This window comes from Oreochromis aureus, linkage group 20 (assembly GCF_013358895.1).
Source record: "Oreochromis aureus strain Israel breed Guangdong linkage group 20, ZZ_aureus, whole genome shotgun sequence".
NCBI lineage: Eukaryota > Metazoa > Chordata > Actinopteri > Cichliformes > Cichlidae > Oreochromis > Oreochromis aureus.
The window spans coordinates 29575320-29595146 of record NC_052961.1 but is presented as its reverse complement, the minus strand read 5'-3'; the positions used below and the strand labels follow the sequence as shown (position 1 = coordinate 29595146).

Sequence of the window (19827 nt, the reverse complement as noted above, 5' to 3'; positions counted from 1 at the left end):
TAACACCAAATGTATCAAGTATAATTAAACATTTCTGAACATAATACATGTTTTTGTAATTTCCACAGCTCCAGATTAGCACAACATGTTTTAAGAATGTAGAACAATCATATAACTGAATATTTAACATGCATTTCTTGAATAAAACAACCTTAATATGCAAGTAATATCAATAAAAGATTAAAGACATATTATTGTTCCAAATGTTTGGTCTTTAAATAAATCCAAGTTTCATGTGAGAGATGCACTGATACTGTTGTTTGGCACACATGTGGCTTGTTCACTGATATTGGCACATTGGCCTATTAGCACAATGAGATGATCTGAACCAGCGGCAGAGGCTAATTAGCCTCTACCAGAATTGCAGGATCACAACAGATCCACCAATTCTGCTTTTAATTAGACATCCAGTGTCATAAAACTGTATGATCTAATTTGATAATTTAAAACAATTCACCATTTAAACTAATTTAATGAAGAAACAGGCAATTTATGACCCAGGCCTCCAAGACAGATTCATTTGCCTTCTTTTGCATTAAAGGAAAAGCTGCAGTGTTCAGACAATCTGAATTATGTTAGCTATTTGAATTCAGCATACCACCCCCCCGCCAACCCAAACCGGTCGTGGGAGATGGCCGCCCCTCCCTGAGCCTGGTTCTGACAGAGGTTTCTTACTGTTAAAAGGGAGTTTTTCTTTCCCACTGTTGCCAAAGCACAGTTTCATAGAAAGGCAAATAAACATGGGGGCAGCGTTTGGACACACAGACTGCAAATTGGGAGGAAACAAAGGTGACTCTAAACAACATCTTTAGAAAAGCTTTAAGCCAAATCTCTCTTCTTAGATTGCCATTCCCACCACCACAGCAGCATTTCCACAGACTATGAAGAAAGCCACATGCTTTCTCTAGAAACATAAGGGGTTCCATTCTGAACAACTGGGAGCGAGACCCCTGCCATTCTGTCTGATCTCCTAGATCATCTTTTTTCAGCTGCTTGCTTTACGGTGTCGCCACAGTGGCTCATCTGCCTCCATCTCATCCTATCCCTAGCATTCTCTTCTGTCACATCAACCCTCTGCATGTCTTCTTTTCCTCACATCCATGAACTTTCCCTCCTGCTTGGCAGCACCATATTCAAAATCCTTTGTTCAACATCTTAACCATCCCTCCTATCCAGATGTCCAAACCTTCTCAACCTTGCCTCTCTAAATTTCAACCTCCTATCTTTTTGTTAGTGCTAGCATTTCCAAATCATACCACCAACGCAGGTTTCACTCACTATACAATCACATCACTATTTGATTATATAGTGAAATGTATTCAAATAGGAGAATTTTATTATTGTCATATCAGGATATGTTTCCTTAGTATGAAGCTTGTAGCATCTGGCAAAAGCCATATATGAAGTTTCCACATTAGACAAGCTGTATATAATTAGCTATAGACACTACAACATCACACATAATTTGTAAAGTTCAAAAACCACCAGATGGGTGCATTTGTTACACTGAAAAACTCAATATGTAGAAAAATATAATACCTGCAAACTATCATTGAGATTGACGGGTTGTCACTATCTGAAGTGCCCTGATGCACTAAATCTTACACATCTGGTGCTCCAGGCAAATTAATGCCAATCAATATTTTTAAAGCTCTTGTATCGCAGGTCTCAGATCTCAGTGGCACTGAAAAGCAGCAGTGCCGCCAAGTAACTGAGGTGAAGAGCGTCTACTCGCACACATGCACACACGTACAGCGGGGGGAAGATTCATCATAATTATCAGGGCTGCTGAACGCCAAATCAAATCAGAGCCAATCGTCTGTGTTTCATAAACAGACCTTAACTGAGGAGAGACAAAGAGCGAGAGGGCTTCTGACGGGAGAGACGCTTCCACTGTCGGGTGAAAGGCTGCAGCTGGTGCATGTTAATGCAGGTGAAAAGAGAGACTGAAATTGCTCATGTGTTCATTTTCTATGTTAGACAAGTATCTGTTTGGTGGGGATTAGGTAGAATCAGAAGAGATTTAATTAAAAAAAAAAGAAAAAAAAGCTGCACTCCTTTCTATCTGTGTCTGTCTGTGTTGGTCCCGTTTTAATTTGCAGTCAGAGACGAGAGTGAAAGTGAATCAGATGACTCCTCTGGTGTCCCTCCAGGGACCTGCAAGTCTATGGTAGATAACAGCCAGCCAAGCGTGGCTTTACACACAACACACCGCAGCACCACCACGATACACTTAAAGAGGATGGCTCAAGTATACACACTGATGTTTATTGAGTCTGTCCGTTTTTCTGTTGGGTACCTGACATTGTCCGTTCATGTCTGTTACCCAATGATGCTTTTTTCCCTCCAGACAAAAAGCCACAACTAAATAAGCATCTCTAAGTCTAAGTCTTATTTTTGACTGTATTTAGAGCAATATTAAGCACCACACAGCACCTTTGCTTTCAATACTTAGCTCGATCCACCTTTGAACTGGCAACGTGGAAATGCTAAATCAGAGCGCTCTGTCACCATAACCCAGTGTTTCCCAACCTTTTGGAGCCACGGCACATATTTCGCATTTGAAGAATCACACGGCACACCACCAAACCAAAACGTCACAAAAAGCATATTGATCATTTTTCCCCGCACACTAGGAATAGCGGAATTGGCTCAGTTTGTCCTCAATATACCATTTTTGCTTTCTTTTAACCACTACTCATGCTTGGGCCTTCATCTGGGTCGGAAGTTTCTCCAGGACTCAGGTCAGACTGACTACTTTTTCATTTCAAATAATAATTTAATGCTATTGTGCGCTGCGCTGTCTCATGACACTGTAATTTCTTCTCCATCTTTTTCTGTTTTACTGGCAGTTGGCAACCCATTTAATTGGAGCAAGAAGTTGTACTGCCCTCTAGTGGAAGAGAATGTAATAGTTCTGCTTGTTACTCACGTCGGTCGCTTAGAATACCAATCAGGTGAAACTAGATAATCTTCCACAGGACACCTGATCACTTCTCATGATGGCACAGTGGTTGGGAAACACTGCCATGACCACACGGTCAAACAGCAGAAAGGTGACACAGGTAGTGCTGATGGTCAGAGTGATCGCTAGAAACTTGCCAATCAAGGACAATAATGCATGAAATCAATATTAACATCATCATTAGAGTCATTTAATTAAATCGCTAGTTTAATGTTGGCTTGTCTGCTTATAACTGAAATTAATGTGTGTCTGGTAAGCGGCTACACTGATCGATCATCATAAAATGAAAGAAAACAGAAAGAGGGCGTTTCTGTCTGATGGGCTGACTGAAATTACAGGTTTGGATAACGGTCAGACAAAGATTCCAGGTATTGTTTCTTTAACTTTTTGTTTCACTGAGCATGTGTGCATCACTGCAAACCTCAGATATGTCTACAAAAATGAATGACTTAATAAATAACAATCAGTTAAACGTTGCAAACTGAGCCCATACTTTTTGTACAATTAACTCTTTAGTAAAGAAGTCAAGTGTGACCTTCTTACCATGACAACTATGGGCTATGACTATACTGGAAACATTTTAATAAGACGAGTTTGGTATCAAAATAAGGTAAAAAGGAGAGTTTTAAATGTTGTCACCTTTTTGAACAGTCACGTATTCCAGATACATTTTCCATGAAATTATAAGAAACCATAGAAACAAGCATTGGTGGAAAATAAGTGTCACAATTTTCCTATTAAAATTATACTCTATCCAATGTAACTGATGTTCAAAGTTAGTTACAGAAGAAAGAATGCATTACACTGAGCCACCTAGTTCATATGGCTAGCTCCTATACTGAAGAGGTCATGTGGGACCAACAGTGCTGGAAAAATAAGCGCTTTTAGTGGTTCGATGATATCCTTCCATTTATGTGAATGAGGCTCTCTGAGATAATTCAGTATTTTTCAGCTCATGGTGGAAGGGTGGAAACAAGCTCCCTGGTGTTTCCCTTTCTTTCTCTCGCTAGCAGCAGCAGCGCTGCAGTTTGTTTTTAGTGAACTGCTGTTCACTACCTTAAACTACACATTAATCAGTTGTTTAACAAGGGTACAGACAGCCCAGCTTTAAAGCCTTGATTACACCTTCCATGTCCCTGAGTCCGCTAGGATCCACTTGGGTCCGAGTGACATATATTTTGTCATTAATCTGTGAAAGCAAGGGTCCACACAGACATCCACATCTGATCATTTATTGTGACCGTGCAGACTCGTTGGTGGAGCATTTATATTACAACGCATCAACTATGAATGGGTCCCAAGCAGGAGAATTTAAAGTAGTATGACAGGAATGACTACTTAAGCATCATGGCCCCAGCCTTGAGTATAATCAAGGCTTGTATACAACATCATCTAGTTCACTGGGTTGTACAGCAAACACTGAAACTCTGTAAAAATGAGCAGGTACTGACATTATTTACCTTAAGACTGTTAGACCATTAAAAGTCCCTAAAAGCACCTTTCTTCCCCCAGCAACAGCTGAAGCTGCAAAATGCATGAAGATCAAACTCTGTGCTACAGCCAAAACTTTGAGGCACAGCTGTACCACAGCAGCATGAGTTTTACTAATTTTAAAAGAAACTGGATTTGTGTTACTGCTAAAGTCGCAAAAGAAAATAGAAACTGCTTTTACATGACTCACCAACAACACAAGGCACTCAAATAATTAATCTTTACAAGGTGATTTCAGTCCAACCCCTTCAAATGAATGCTATCACAGTGCATCTGTTCATTGTGTTATGTCTGTTCTGTGCTCCAATAAGGTATTGAAGTTACAATCGGCTTATACATCTGAAATCAACAATGAAGGGATTCAAATTGCAGAGACACTCAGTCCATAGCGCAGTAAAATTACAGGGATATTAAGCATTGTGCTTCTAGACTAACAGAAGACACATTCATCACAAAGAAAAGTGTTTTTTACTCTGAACTTGGGTTAGACAGACATTATGTACAGAATAATACATAAATAAATAAATGTAGCTTTAAAAGCACCATTAAGATCACAAAAGCCACACTTTTCGCTGCCTGGCCAGTTACTTGCATTAAAGAGAAATTTACTACGTCGTCTTACATGTTGCTTTAAATTTATTGTCCTCAAGTATTTTTTAAAACTTTCCTAAAAATACCTGGCTGAGAAAAGAAAAGGAGAATGACAGAAATGACCAGAGACAAGAGAAAGAGCAAATGCATTAGACATGTAAGCAAGGGCAGGAAAATAACTTCAGTTATTAACAAGGTGCATAATTGATTATGGCAGTTACTAGCCATGAGCTAAGCAGGAGATTAGCTTACAAATGTATTATCGTATATTCTTCCCTCTCCAGGCACCTTCTGCATATGAATCAATTCAGAGCACAGCTGGAGGTGTCAAGCGTCTACTTAGAAGCTAGAGACAGCAGGGAAAAAAATGTGAGCGACAGAAAACCCAAGCGGGAGTAAGAGAGGGAAAGTAGAGCTGGAAATGATGAGGGGAAAACAGAAGACAGGTCTAACGGATAACAAGTATGAAACAAAAAAAATGACAAGGATACCATTACAAAAATCACAGCAACAATGAGCGAGCTCGCAGATCAAGAGAAGGAAAAACATCCGACGGTGTAACTGAAATCTAGCAGGGATGCCTAAACAGTTCCCACTGTTGAAATGCAGTTTGACTCGTTAGCCCGAGACCCTTTTTTCCCCCCTTTTTTGAGAAATAAGTGACAAAGACAGTTTTAAAGGTTCAACAGTAGCGCCATGAGGATGAAACATGCACGGCAAATAGACTACAGAGGTCAAGCCTAATAAACAACAGAAACAACCAAGTCACTAACAAGCAGACGCCGCCAACTCCGCAGGCAAACATCCTCGCCACTGTCCGTTCTGATCAGTGACAAAAAGCTTAAACTAAAAGCTTTATTTATACCGAGGGGCCTGCAGCCTTTACTATCAAATAAGCCACGTTTGGGCAACTTTTAATGGAAAATTGAGCCATAAAATATTTTTCAACTTTATAATCGTTGTGGCTACAACGTAGCTTGCCATCACCAGTGTATGAATGTGTGTGTGAATGGGTGAATGACTGGATATGTAAAGCGCTTTGGGGTCCTTAGGGACCATAAAGGCGCTATATAAATACAGGCCATTTACCATTTATAATGAAGATGACGCAATAAGCATACATTACAAATGAATTATGATGATTTGATACTTTCAATGTTGCATTACAATTAGAATCATGCTCTGTCATGGTCTGGGGCTGCATTTCAGCCAGTGATGTTGGGGATCCCATCAAAATTGATAGCATTAAGAATACATAAACCTAGTGGGAGATTCTGAATCCCCGCGCAGCAACATCTGGGAAGCATCTGATTGGGAACTGCTTCATTTTCTAGCTTTGCAATGGTCCCAAACACACTGCCAGTGCACTAAAACCATACATGGATAAAAAACAAACGATGGAACACGATCAGTCACGGACGGGCCTTCCCAGAGCTCGGACATCAGCATCACTGATGCAGTGTTACATCATCTCAACAGAGCTCTGAACAAAAGGCAGCCAAAGAAGAGCTTTGAATGTCCTTCAAGAAGCCTGGAGAACAACTTAAGAAGAAAGCTAAGAGAGTTCAGGCTGTGCTGAAGAAAAGAGATGGTCATACTAAATACTGAATTGCAAACTCATTAAAATGGTTTGTGGCTTGTATACTATATTTTCATCTATGCTTTACTTTCATTGTTCTTTTCCCAAGAAAAATATATAGAAATAAGTGGTGATTACGTTAAAGACTGTTTTTTTGTTTTCTTTTTCCCCAACAAGCAAACACAGCTCAGAAGTATGGAAAACAAAGTTGTTAGCAACATTTAACCTACTCTGAAACACAGTCCACAAAGCTATGAAGGCCACTTTGGATCCTGCCTGTGCTTATTCAAATGAATCAAATGTAAAACTGCGTACTTTAACAAAAACATATGTCAGCTAAAAGATTTTAAGGAAATATAACATCAACTCATACAAAGGTGAAAACCCCCCAGAATGCTATGATTTGGGAATATCATAAACCCATATTTTCGTCTTCTGTTAACGGTCCATAAATGTTTGGGAACTGAGGAGACCAGTTGCTGGACTAAACGAGGGAAGTTGTGTAAAGTGCTTTGAGTGCTCAGATAGAGTACAAAAGTGCTATTTAAGAACCTGTCCATTTACCATTTACTAGACCCAAAGGTTACTGGAGCCAAAGGGTCAAACTGCCTGAACTAAACCTAAATAACTGCAAGAATGTGTCACTTCCTGCTTCCCTTCAACTCAACGTTCATTTGGTGTGAAGAGGTTAAAGCCACAGGGTGAGTCGGCCGGTGGGTGAGACTGTGTTGTGTCCTGGGCACACTCCTGACTTGTTCCATCACCACTGAGGACCACGACAAAAACTGCTGTTTGATCAGAATGTCCAAAGTTATCAGGCAAGAGTTTTTGTATCTTTTTTTAATTGGTGGTGTTGTGTAACTCTGTGAAAGTTGGGTCTCATTTTATGATTGTCAAAGACAAAAAAAGAAAAAGGAAAAGACATATTTTAATATTTGAAACAGCTCTTCCGTACCAGTTTTGAGGTTAAGCTGTAGGGACAACAGATGGTGGCTGGTTGAGCCGTTAGTCAGTGTGTCTCTCACAGTGATATCAACTATTGTGGGCCAACTCCCTGATCCAGTACAGAAGGAAAAACAAGAAGAGAGCCTCAGTGCCCCAGTGTTAACAGTGCAATGGATCATCAACGCACCACATGGGCAAGGCACACTAATGTTTGGGCTTGTAAGTATGTCTGGGACAGACACGTATAAATACACACTCACACATCTCCATCTTCCCCCGTGGGCAGCGTGTGTGTTGGGTTGCCATCTGATAGCGTCAGCAGTCTGTTCTCCCTTTTTCTCCCCCTCTCTTTATTTACTCCACTGCGTTTATTTAACACATAGCTCCCAGCGAGGCAATAAATTAGCACTCAATAATAATCTGACTGATAATTACAGCCAGGCAACTACACAGAAGAAAGAATGGGACAAATGGGCCACTGGCCCTTCTCCTCCTCCTCTCTTTCATCTATAGTTACTGTTTTCATGCAGACTGCTTTTTATTTATTTATTTGTTTCCATCTGACACTTAATCTTTAATGTTTTTGTTATCACACAGTCTGCACAGTCATGTGATGTGGTAGTTTAGTTAGGTCAAGCAAATCAACAATTAGACCACATGTGCTGTCAAAATGAACCCCCATTTATAAAGAAGGAGCTCAGTTTGGCCGTTCTTCCAGAAAGAGTATCTGCTAAAAGCACATTATTCAACCTAGCATGTGAATTATTATTATTTGGCTCTTTAGCAAGAAATAACAAATAACAGGGATGCGTGCTAATGTCTCTGTGATGTTGGTACAATATCCTGAGCCTAGTAGGTTCAACATATCTGGCTTCATGAAGGCAGCTTCCAACTTACTAAGTTAACCAACACTTGCTTCCACACAGCTGCATGATTATATGGTGCTGGAGAGGAAAACCACTATGAACGTGTGAGTACTTTAAGCACTTTCTTTAAGACTATTATATTAATACATTTTAGCCAGTCTGAAGGCAGGAAAGAAAGCTAGCAACAACGGCAACTGGCGAGATCTGCAGCACAAGTTACTATAGCGATGTGAAGAAGAAGTGAACTGTTCTCAGTAACCCTGCATTTACGTGGATAACCTTAAATCACGCAATCAGGCCTCTGGTATCATGATTGTGTAGATAGCTAGTTATTAAAAGATCAACTTTTACATTTGGAGTGCCTTGTTTGGGGAAATCACAAACATAAAAAAAGCCCAAAAATTTAGTAGTGAATGGTATAAATGAAAATCCTACGTTTTTGTACTGAAGGAGTAACTAAAAAAAGTTTGGTGACTTTTTCAGAATACTCAATAAAAATAAGAGTTTACTGTAAAACATGCAGTTGGTTTGTTTGGGGTTTTTTTTTGTTTGCTTGCTTGTTTTTTTTTTATCCTTTTTTGTTCTTGAACTGCGTGTCCTTTTATTTTTTCCCTGGAGGGGACTTTTTCTTTTGAGAATGTGGATCGCTACATATTGAATATGATGAACAGACTGTTGTTTGGTTTCGTTTTTGTTCAGGCGTTTTCTTTTTCTCTTTGTCTGCCAGCTGTTTTGTCATTGTTGGGAAAAATGTGCTACATATGCTACAAGATATGCTATTCTCTGAAAGAAAAGAAAAATCATATTGCCAAATTTCAGCATTTAAAACAACAGTTTAAGGACATGATAAGCAGAAGATGACGGATGGATGAAAACTAAAGTAGGAAAGATTTGAATATTCACCTTTTTTTTTTAATTGTAAGAACTGAGATTAACTGGAGAACTCCTCAAACGTCCCGTCTGTGTGCCTTCTCATTTGGCTTTCTGCCTCACCATCTCAATCTGCATTTAGGGGAAGGTAGCTTTTGAGCGCACAGTCAGTCTAATAGCTTTACATGCCGAACCATTTCAGTCACTGCAGATGACAATTACTGATACAACTGCAGGCTTATCTGTACCCCAGCCTCCACAACCTCCTTCTCCTCCTATATCCAGTCAGTCACTCACCTCTGTTCACACCATTTCCTTCAGCAGCACACATCCCTTCTCCCTACTTCCTAAGCACCCTCTCCTCCTCCTCCTCCTCCTCTCTCTTTCCTGGTCATTCGCTACATCTTCTCTTTGCCCCCCTTGCTTTAGCGTCATTACCGATTACGGTTCTTACTCTTTTCCCTCTCCTTTGTCATCTTTTTCTTCCCAAACACTGTCAAGGTTGGTGATTATTTGTGAGTAACGTTTCACGGCAAAGTCCAAAACGTTAAAGCACATCAGATTCGGTCCATTCTAAATGCATCTGAATCATCATGAGCGAATAGCAGAGCAGGAAAACAGATGGTACAGCCCCCAAATAGCCCTGATCTTAAAATCATGGCGTAAGTCTGAGATTACTTGAAGATAACTGAGACGAATAAATCCACATGAGAACTGTGACAAATTCTGAAAAATTTTTTTGGAACAAACTTCTTGAAGAACTCTGTGCCAATGAAACTAGGAGAGTTGGTGCTGTGCTTCTTTGAAAATAACTGAAAATTATTTGGGAATAGTTTTCAGAGTACGGGAAGTTCTGCACAGCATGCATGTCTGAGCACATCTTTGTTAATAAATTTTTTTCCAACTTATACACCAAGGCAAGATTACAGCTTTTCATAATAAGAGCAATAATGTTAAAATAGATCAAAGGCTACTAAACCACTGAAAACTGAGGAAAAAGCCTGCACACTTAGCAACTCATTTATCCTTTTTTCATTCAACTAAATGGCATAATAGCAGCATGTTACCATATGTCTGACTAAATAAGCAGTCAGAGGAGCACACGATAAGACATCAAGCAATTCACTCATATGTAGTGCTATAATGAAGCATGTCCCATCTGCCTCACTCCTCTGTGTGTGTGTGAGTGTGAGCATAAACACAGCTGTTTCTCTCATACTGATAGGCAAAGTCTGAATGAGTTTCCTGAGTGTGTAACAGAGAGACATTGCTGTCACCCCATCAGCATCAGAGTTTCCAACTGATTATATGGTTTTAGGTATAAACAAGTGAGGCTGGTTTGTCCAATCAGAGAAAACATCTGGTTCATTCCAGCAGTCTGACAAACACACCGGCAGAGAGGGAAAAAAAACACTACACAAAAAATAACAACAACAACAACAACAACAACAACAACAAAAAACGTAATGAAATCAATCACTAGCACCTGAGGCGTGACATCTGACCAAGTCTTTGCTAGAACTTCACAGTAACAGGGGAGCGCTCCTGAAATGAGACAGCCCAAGAGACAGCAAAATGCTGTGTAATATTGTGTAAGCTCATTTGTAATTCCAAGAGACCAATGTAGGCATTAAACAGAGGATCCTCTGGGTCCTGTGGGCTGCTGGTGTGAGATCTCCATGGACTGAGCATGTTGTGGACACTATCTGATTTGGAGATTGTGGGAGTGTGTTGGGCTCTTGACTCATTTTAGTCTTTGCTTTAATCTACAGTAAACGTGAGGAGAACATCTGCTTCTTCATCTGCTATATTCTCCAATGCTTTCAACAGATAGTTGTCATTTACGCTGATCTCCCATTTGGTCCTAAAAATTTGCCAACTGCAACTGAAAAGGGTGATGTGAGCGACGGGAGTAAACAGAGACATTACATTTAGGAACATTTAGTGTGACCGCTTAAACCCACAGACCCTAAAAGGTACAGCAGAGAAAAACTTGGATTTGTTGCTCATCATTAAACCAAATTCACGATCATAGAAAGATAAACTAGAATTAATGTGTTCATATGCTTCTCCTAATCACAAGTACCGTATTTTTCGGACCATAAGGCGCACCGGATTATAAGCCGCATTAAGGGAAACAAAACAGTCAGATAAGTCAAACTTTACTCAACTCATTTTTCTTGCTTCCTTCACGTCCGTACCATTGATTCAATTCAATGTAATATTGAATTCTCTCGCAGCTGCTCCATTCCCATGTTGTTGCAGTATATTAGTGACAAACCTCGTATTGTGGATGGATTATCTCAGTTGTTCTCCTGACTGAAGTTTGGTCCGTTTACAGCATCCTGCCATGCGATTGCATTTGTCCCTAACCATCGGGAACCCTCACATTAACTTTTATCAAGTGGAAAAAAGTTAACATTCATCCTCCAGCTTCACTGTGTTTATGTTATGCTAACATAGCTGTGTCGCTAGCGATCATGTAGCACATCATTATATACCAGCTAGTCCAACTTCAGTAACCCTACAAACATCACTGCTGTTTAGTTTTCTGTCTTCATTTATGTCAGAAGTGATAGCAGAGCTGTAAATTTTATTTTTTCAGAAATCTCTCAGTCAGAGCATGGTATATCATGTTGAAACCAGCAAGGTTGAAACCAGCAAGCTAACTTCTTGCTAACTTCTAATTCTGTTAAATTTAATAAATTCTGTTTTCATGGATGCCTGAATGTTAAAGTTAATTGTTACACCTGGTAAAGCAGCAACGCTGATCATTTTATTAAAGAAGAAAGAATTTAGACAGTTTTAACTTTCAGTGATGCCGCAGTGTTCGTTTGACTTTGGGACCTGAAGGGGACGGAGTTTTGGACCCAGATTACTCCGCGAGGCTCCTGACTACGGTGGCCATAATGCTCTGACAATCCATCAAGCAGTGCGGCTTTGTAGCTTACCAAAGTCGTACTAACTCTTAACAGATTTTTGAGCGCCGTGTATACCACATAAAATCGGTTCGAGGCCAGTAAGTGCTACTGGGAATTCATACATAAAGTGCACCGGATTATAAGGCGCACTGTCAATTTTTGAGAAAATTAAAGGATTTTAAGTGCACCTTATAGTGCGGAAAATACGGTACTTTAAGAAGTGCAAGAAGTAGCAAATACAGCATCAACTTTGGTATCTTACAAAATGTACACTATAGTCAGTGTCTCCTTATTTTAAAAACTCTTGCATTTAAAACTGGCCAAAACCTTACAGATGCCAACATATGGTAAATGGCCTGTATTTGTATAGTGCTTTACTAGTCCCTAAGGACCCCAAAGCGCTTTACACTACATTCAGTCATCCACCCATTCACACACACATTCATACACTGGTGATGGCAAGCTACATCGTAGCCACAGCCACCCTGGGGCGCACTGACAGAGGCGTAGTATCATTTTATTTTCAACTATTCGATATTTGTGTAATGCTCTTTGATATTAGTCTATAAATTCTTCAGTTATGGCTAAAAAGATCATAGAAACCCATTTTAAGGCTAAAATGGGTTTTGTGAAACAAAGCTCTCTCACCTTTGACCACCAAACTTAAAATCGAGCCTTCTTTTAGTCCGAGTGAACAACTCCTCAACAACGCTTCCAGCATTAACTGGCATGGTATCAAAACAACTCTCTTTCTTTAAGTCACTGAATTCATCGGGGTTACTCTGGTTTAAACTTGAAGCTTAAAGTTTTTAAACCCAAGCATCGCAGAGCATAGATTCTGAACTTTCAAAGATGCATTTGAAGATTTCTTTTCTTTTGAGTATTTAAACATTCTGAAGTTTTTAAAGCTTGCACCACTTGCAGACTAAAGGTAATGATACCCTGGCTATTCCACCACCATAATAATTAAATCACTGGAGTAAGGTTATAAAATTGGGTTATCCTTCAGTATTTTGAAGCACTAAAACCTGACCTTACTCAAAATAAAGAGCGTTACCGCGCCAGATGAATATCAGAAGAAATGGATTCAAATATTTTCTATGGTGGCCCCGAGAGGTCAAATGCACTACAACTTAAGAGAACGCTGTGAAAGCGTAAACACGCAAGCAATATGTAAATTGCAAAATGTAAGTTGAATAAAAGACAAGAAAAGGAAAATAGAGTATTTTGGGGACACAATAATGTGACGGAACAGCTGTGGAGGTGACAGAAACCAAAAGATTTGAAGGACTGCACGGAGAAGCTTAAAACAAGCAGAGGATTTATCAGTGCTGTGAGGGCGAAAAGGATGTAGGGAAATGTGCGTTTAATCACATATTTAAGATATACTGTTTATGGTTTATAACACTGATACATGTTTGCTATTAGCCATTTACTGTTAGCTTACTTCCACAGCTGTTCAGTCTTGTTGTTCTCTCCTCAAAAACACTACAGCTGTGTTTTGCAGGTTTTGTTTTTTTCTTGTGAGGTTTTGTGGCTTTTTTAATATTTTTGTTCTGTTGTATTAAACTTTGCAGCATTTTTCTGTTTGCTAGTGTTTTCTTAAATTGCACTGCATTTGACCTCTCAGGGCCGCTGTACTTTTCATTCATATAAAATATGACTTTTATTAAAGCAAAAATGACTGGCAGTGCTACATCACACAGTAAAAGCCAGATATCGGTGCGTTAGTCAGTTTGTGAATACACACTTTCAAACCACACTGACAAAAAAAAGCTGTGCACTGATATCGCAGTAACTGTTCAGAAGAGCATAGGAAAAGAAAAGTCCAACACAGCGAGCACGGTGTTGTTTTGATTCGGAGGTTGTTGCTACACTTGGATTTTTTCTATTTTTTTTTAATGACATATGCTAAGAAATTATAATGAAGGATGTTTAGCACACATTGGTGCATGAGCTCATTTGATTATCATTATATATTTTTTTGCCCTAAAAACCTCCCCAGAAAAACAACAAATTTTACTTTAAACTTTAATTGAAAATGTCATTTAACTTTTTTTATCTGTAATTTTATGGCTCAAATTTAATGTGTCATCAAAATAACAAAGCGCTTCAACAACTGGGGGAAAAACCAAAGAACAACAACAACAACAACAACAACAAAAACAAAACAAGTATTAAATATGGAGAGTGAAAAGCTCACTCAGTGACCTGGTGCAAATCTGAATAAGGATAATTGCTTTCTTTGTAACGATCCAGGAACATCCCTACAGCACGTGATAGTTTCCTTAAAGACGAAATGAATATGAACATTACAATGAAAAGTGCCCTGGCACTGTGCCACTCTACAGGCAATTCTGACACAGTAAAAATAATGGCAGACAATAGGACATCCACACGGAGGGCACAGGCAGATTCCATTAGTGTTGGGGGAGCAGGTGGAATAACATTTGTGACTGGTTTTTCTGGTGACAGAATTTCAGATGTGAAATGTATCTAGTTTTTGTGCATGATGTGCACAGGGACAAAGCAGCAGGCAGAATAAGACAGACAGGCCAACATATGAAATATGGCATATGGTTTTGTTGCCATCTAGTGTCGACTGGAGGAAGCGATTCAAACCGAGTACACCAGAGTGCATCTAACCAGCTCATACATGGACATTTCCCAGAACAAAGCAGTAGCATCTCTTTCTGGTAAATGTCTACATCTATGAATTAGATGTGTGCACGTTTATATAACACAGGCTTTATGTTAATAATAAGTAATGTCTTTTAATATTACGTAATCAGGCTTTATCTTGCTTTTATGTCTGAGCTAAAAGCAAATCAAAGCCTGAGAACATCTCATAATGTAAAGATTGCTCGAGTGCCCATTAATTCTCTTCTGTGAAGCCCTGAGGATTTTTTTTTTTTTTTTTTTATTAAACTGGACAGCTGCCCAATGATACCTGAGGACATTTTCCCCCACAAACAGAGGTTTCTGAATAAACAGAAGGCTTAACTAGTTTTATAAGCGTTACACTGACATGAAAAAATTCCCTGCATAATACTCTTTAACCACCTTACATGTTCCCTGTCACATTAAGTCCAAGTAAGATGCAACTGACTCACCTGTGCTTAAAAGGGGCGTTTGAAGAATGAGAAAAACAAGGCTGGCATTTTATATTAGCCCAAGCTCAGTCAGAGGAAGTTAAAGGGCAGCTAATAAAATAGTCTTCCTATTGTTCTGTGAGAACACAGAGGGAGAGAGAGAAATTTACCATATGCTAATGTGACTTATAACCTTTTTTTTTTTTTTTTTTTTGGGGCCTTTCAAGACGCACCAAAAGACCATTAATACAATATAAAAAGAGAAAATCCCTTTTAGCTCTTTAGTTCAACTTGCTTCTATTCTTTCCATTCTCCCGTTCTCCCCCCCTCACTCATTCTGAAATTAATCTGCAGAAGATTTGCTATTAACAAAGACTATTCACAGAGTGTGGCACAGTGGGCGAGAGCCTTGGCTTGAAAGATGAGGAAAGGGCCAGAGGAACAGAAGGATCAGGCAGTGCGCTAGGAAGAGCACAAAAGACAGGAGGAAATGAGCGAGGGAGTGAAAGGCACCGGAAAAGAAAGAAGCAGTTAAAGAGGAGACGCCACACATCGCTGTCCGGCTCTTTCTTGATATGTGACTCAGTGCTGCGACCACGCACGAGGACAGCGGGCACTGAGTCACCTGTAGCAACCTTCTCTGCCCACTCCTCACATCTTTGTTCCGACACTCAAGGATAAACCGCGACTCCATTCCGCACACAGCCGCACAGCTCCTCTCTCCTCCTATTCCTCCCCTTTCTAACAATTCTGCAGGTCACCTGCTGTGTCCCCTTACTGGATCATCATCACGATGATCATCATAAACATTAGTTAAACTTGGACCACTTTCAGTCTTCATGCCTTACATCTAAATCTCCTTTATTTCAACTTCCACAGGGAGCATTTACTCAGCTGTTTTTTTTTTTTAAACTCTCTCTGCACGTATCCCTCCTCTCTGTATGCAGTGCTGAGGCATCTGTCATTTTCATTCTTGCTCCTATCATTCCGTTCTTTCCCTCTTTGTTCTCCTCCTCGCCCTTCTCCTTCAGATTTCATATTTTCTCTCAACCCCTGCCACCCCTCATCCCTCCTTGTCTAACATCTCCTGATTGTGCAAAATATTTAGTCATCTTGTAACCCCCTTTTAAAATCACACCATCCTTCTTCTGCAATTCATCCTCCCAATGCGACAAAGAAGCGTTACAAATAGTCCCTCCTTCCTTCTCGTCGACCCATTGTTGCACTTCCCTTCCACTTCCTCGTGGATCCTTCACGAAATGTTCAATCGCTTGTAAAAGGCTCCTTTTTCGTTCCCTTCTTCTAAGTTCTATTCCGCAGGAAATGCGTGTCATCTTCTCTTTCACTCCCATTCATTCCCGGCTCCTCTTCATTCTTCATCCTAACCCTTCACAAAATGTTCCGTCACTTCTTTTTCATCCTCACATCCTTCTTGCTCCCAATTACTTAGTAAATGCTTAATCAGCTGTCAGCTCCCATTTTGAATCGTCTCATATGTTCAGTCTTCCTCATCCATTTATTTTCCTTTTTCAGGAAATATTGCATAACTGTCACAGCTTTAAACTTTTCCTTGTATAATTAATATGGCTCCCTGCCAAACGTTCATTGGTTCTGACCATGGCAGCCAGCTAACTTTGCTGCCAGCTATGTAATCCATCTAAATTCGAAAGTTATTTAGATTCTTATCACTAAAAATAACAAAATATTCACTTTTATTATTATGTTTTTAACTTGTAAACACTCGTCCATGCATCCATCTACACTGTGTACATGTCTGATGTGATTAGCCTGTTCTGGGTCCTAATGCTCTTTCAGTTCCCAAAAGCAAAAAAGCACAGAGACACCACTGAGATTTAAAAATGATCCAAATCCTTTACACCTAAAAGAATTTGGTAATCACAGCTACAACGTGAGCACGGGTTTCAGTATAACAATGGTAGGAAGAAATAGGACTTTTCATTGGCTTAAATCCTGTTTTAATCAACCACCTAACCCACACAGTGAAATGTCACTTTTAAAGTTTACCCCAAATCCCATTTTTTTCCTCCACTGGCTTATCAGAAAAAACAGTAAACATCCAAGGTATTGGTGCATGTGCTCTATGCCATGTACCAGTTTTGCTAGTAAAACTATGACATATGACATATTGATAGTGAAAGATGGTCACAGACAGGACATTCCCTTAGACCAGTGGTTCCCAAACTTTTTTTGCCAGGCCCCCCCTTTTTCACAAGAAAAATGTTCGCGCCCCCAAGACAAACTCCATTGCGGTTTATTTCACACCTCAAACATTTAGTAAACAATTAAGCAAATACAAGTAAACGGCAATAAATTACAGGTAGTAATAAAATAAACTACTAACTCTTTTACGCTTCGTCCACACCTACACGGGTATTTTTGAAAACACAGCTGTTTCTGTGCGTTTGGGCTTTTCGTCCACACGTGAACGGCGTTATGATTCACCGAAAACGGAGATTATTTAAAACTCCTTTTTGCGTTTACGTGTGGACGAGGATTACAGAGTTCGTCACGCAACGTCAAAGGTATGTGCCTCTTTTCACGTCACGCTGTGCGCCACGTTATTGTTTACATGAGATGAATTGCAGAATGGCAGATAGAGACAAAATACTGTTATTGTTAATCTGACTATCTTCAGGTTTTACACGCTTACATACACACGCAGTTACTGTCCCTCCATTTAAAAAGGCAGAGGCGTCACGGTGTGATTATTTTACGTGTAGTTGTTTTTTTTTCCTGTGTAATAATATTCAACATTGCTGTCAATACATTTTTCAAAAAATGCCTCTCTGTGCAAAATGGGTTTAAACACATAAACAGCTGTGGGATACTGTTTGTCCGTGATTTGAACCGGGGGAACAAATTACGGCAGGATCAGCCTGATATTATTTGTATCCCACTGTAACTTTACTGCATAAAGAGCTAACATGTCCAAGATGTCAGGAGTAGTTAGTTATTACAAGAAGTGTTTGTGAACTAAAAATCAAGAATGTGGGATACTGTTTGTCCGTGATTTGGAGAGCCCAGCGCTGCTCCCGACGCAGGGAAACTAATTTTGCAGGGGAGACCTACCTCGGCACTTGTGCAGGTGAAGCCAAAGGGAAGATATGCTTCACCATATTTTCTAGTCTTTGGCTTGGAAGGAAGTTGGTTTGGAAACATATTTGGCGATGCTTCATCTCCTGCTTTGCGTTTGTGTGGGAGCCCCGTCAAAAATCTGTCCATTATGCTAGCAGTGTCCAAGCTTTCTTTTTTTTTTTTTTTTCTTTTCATCCCGCGCCCCCCCTGCAATGGCTCTGCGCCCCCCCTAGGGGGCGGGCCCCACACTTTGGGAACCACTGCCTTAGACTGTGGCTCCTGGAGTGGACGCAAAATCCATTTGGTTTTAAATTTAAAACATTTTTAATAAAGCTTAAATGTAGGGTGGTCCTTGATTTCAAACACACTGCAGCTTAAGAAAACACCAACAAATAGAAAAAAACAACACATTACTGCTATTAGCTGTTTACTGTTAGCCTGTACGTCACATTATTGTCTTCCCCAAAACACTGCCGTTGGGTTTTGTTAGTTTGTGGCATTTTTTTCTGTTTCCATTGTATTTTCTTCAACTTTCTTTGTGTTTTGTGTGCTTTTGCAGCACTTTTCCATTTGATTTGTCTTTTTCAAGTTGCAGTGCATTTGAACTCTTGTAAATGTGCTATTCAGCCCTGAAATATTTCACATGGCCATCTCCAGTAATTTGGGGCTCAGAAAAATCAAATACTGCAACTTAAATGAGCAATTTTAGTGAAAAACTTAGCAAAGTATTACTGATACACATGAAAAGTATATTTTAAATGCTAAACAGGTACTTAACCTGCATGTCTTTGAATACATAGCGCTATTTTCGTTTTTTTATGACCTTTTATTGAGATTCTCCAAGAGGTAGGAGATTCACAGAAACTACTCAATTACAGGAAATCTGCTGTATTATAATAAATAAATCTCCTGGCTGGAGGTGATTAATGGACACAAAAGTTTAGGCGAACTGCTCATACAGTATGCACTGGATATACTCTTTGCCATGTCTGTATTACTGTGATACAAAACATCACATTCTTATAAATGACACAAAAAAACTACCTATGCAAGGGTGCACAGGACAAAGAACTGTGGAAGATGAGTGATCATGCCCTCTGACTCCATAACAGCAAAAAAAAAAATCTAATTTGAGTAAAGAATGTGAGCAAGTCTGCCCACACTTCGTATGCATGTGCATATAGGTTTTCATAGCACAGAAACAGTAATTACAAGCAGCCCTCAGCATCAGGAGGTCCAGTCGTGCTCAAGCGGTCATTCTGCTCAGCGCGTCCCTCCAGCAGCTTTCTATTAGCAGTGGGAGTATGTTGGAGTGGAGATAAGACAGGCGCTACAGCGATGGGGGGGAGGGGGTGTAATAGGAGGGAAAGGAGTAGGAAGAGTTGTATGAAACAGGCACCGGCTGATGTGT

General features: G+C 39.8%; 1 protein-coding gene across 9 annotated transcripts in view; it reads right to left on the bottom strand.

The window, feature by feature from the left end:
* Nucleotides 1–19827, bottom strand: part of LOC116311213 (MICOS complex subunit mic25a-like) — a 72376-nt gene that overhangs the window by 46963 nt on the left and 5586 nt on the right. The window lies entirely within an intron of this gene.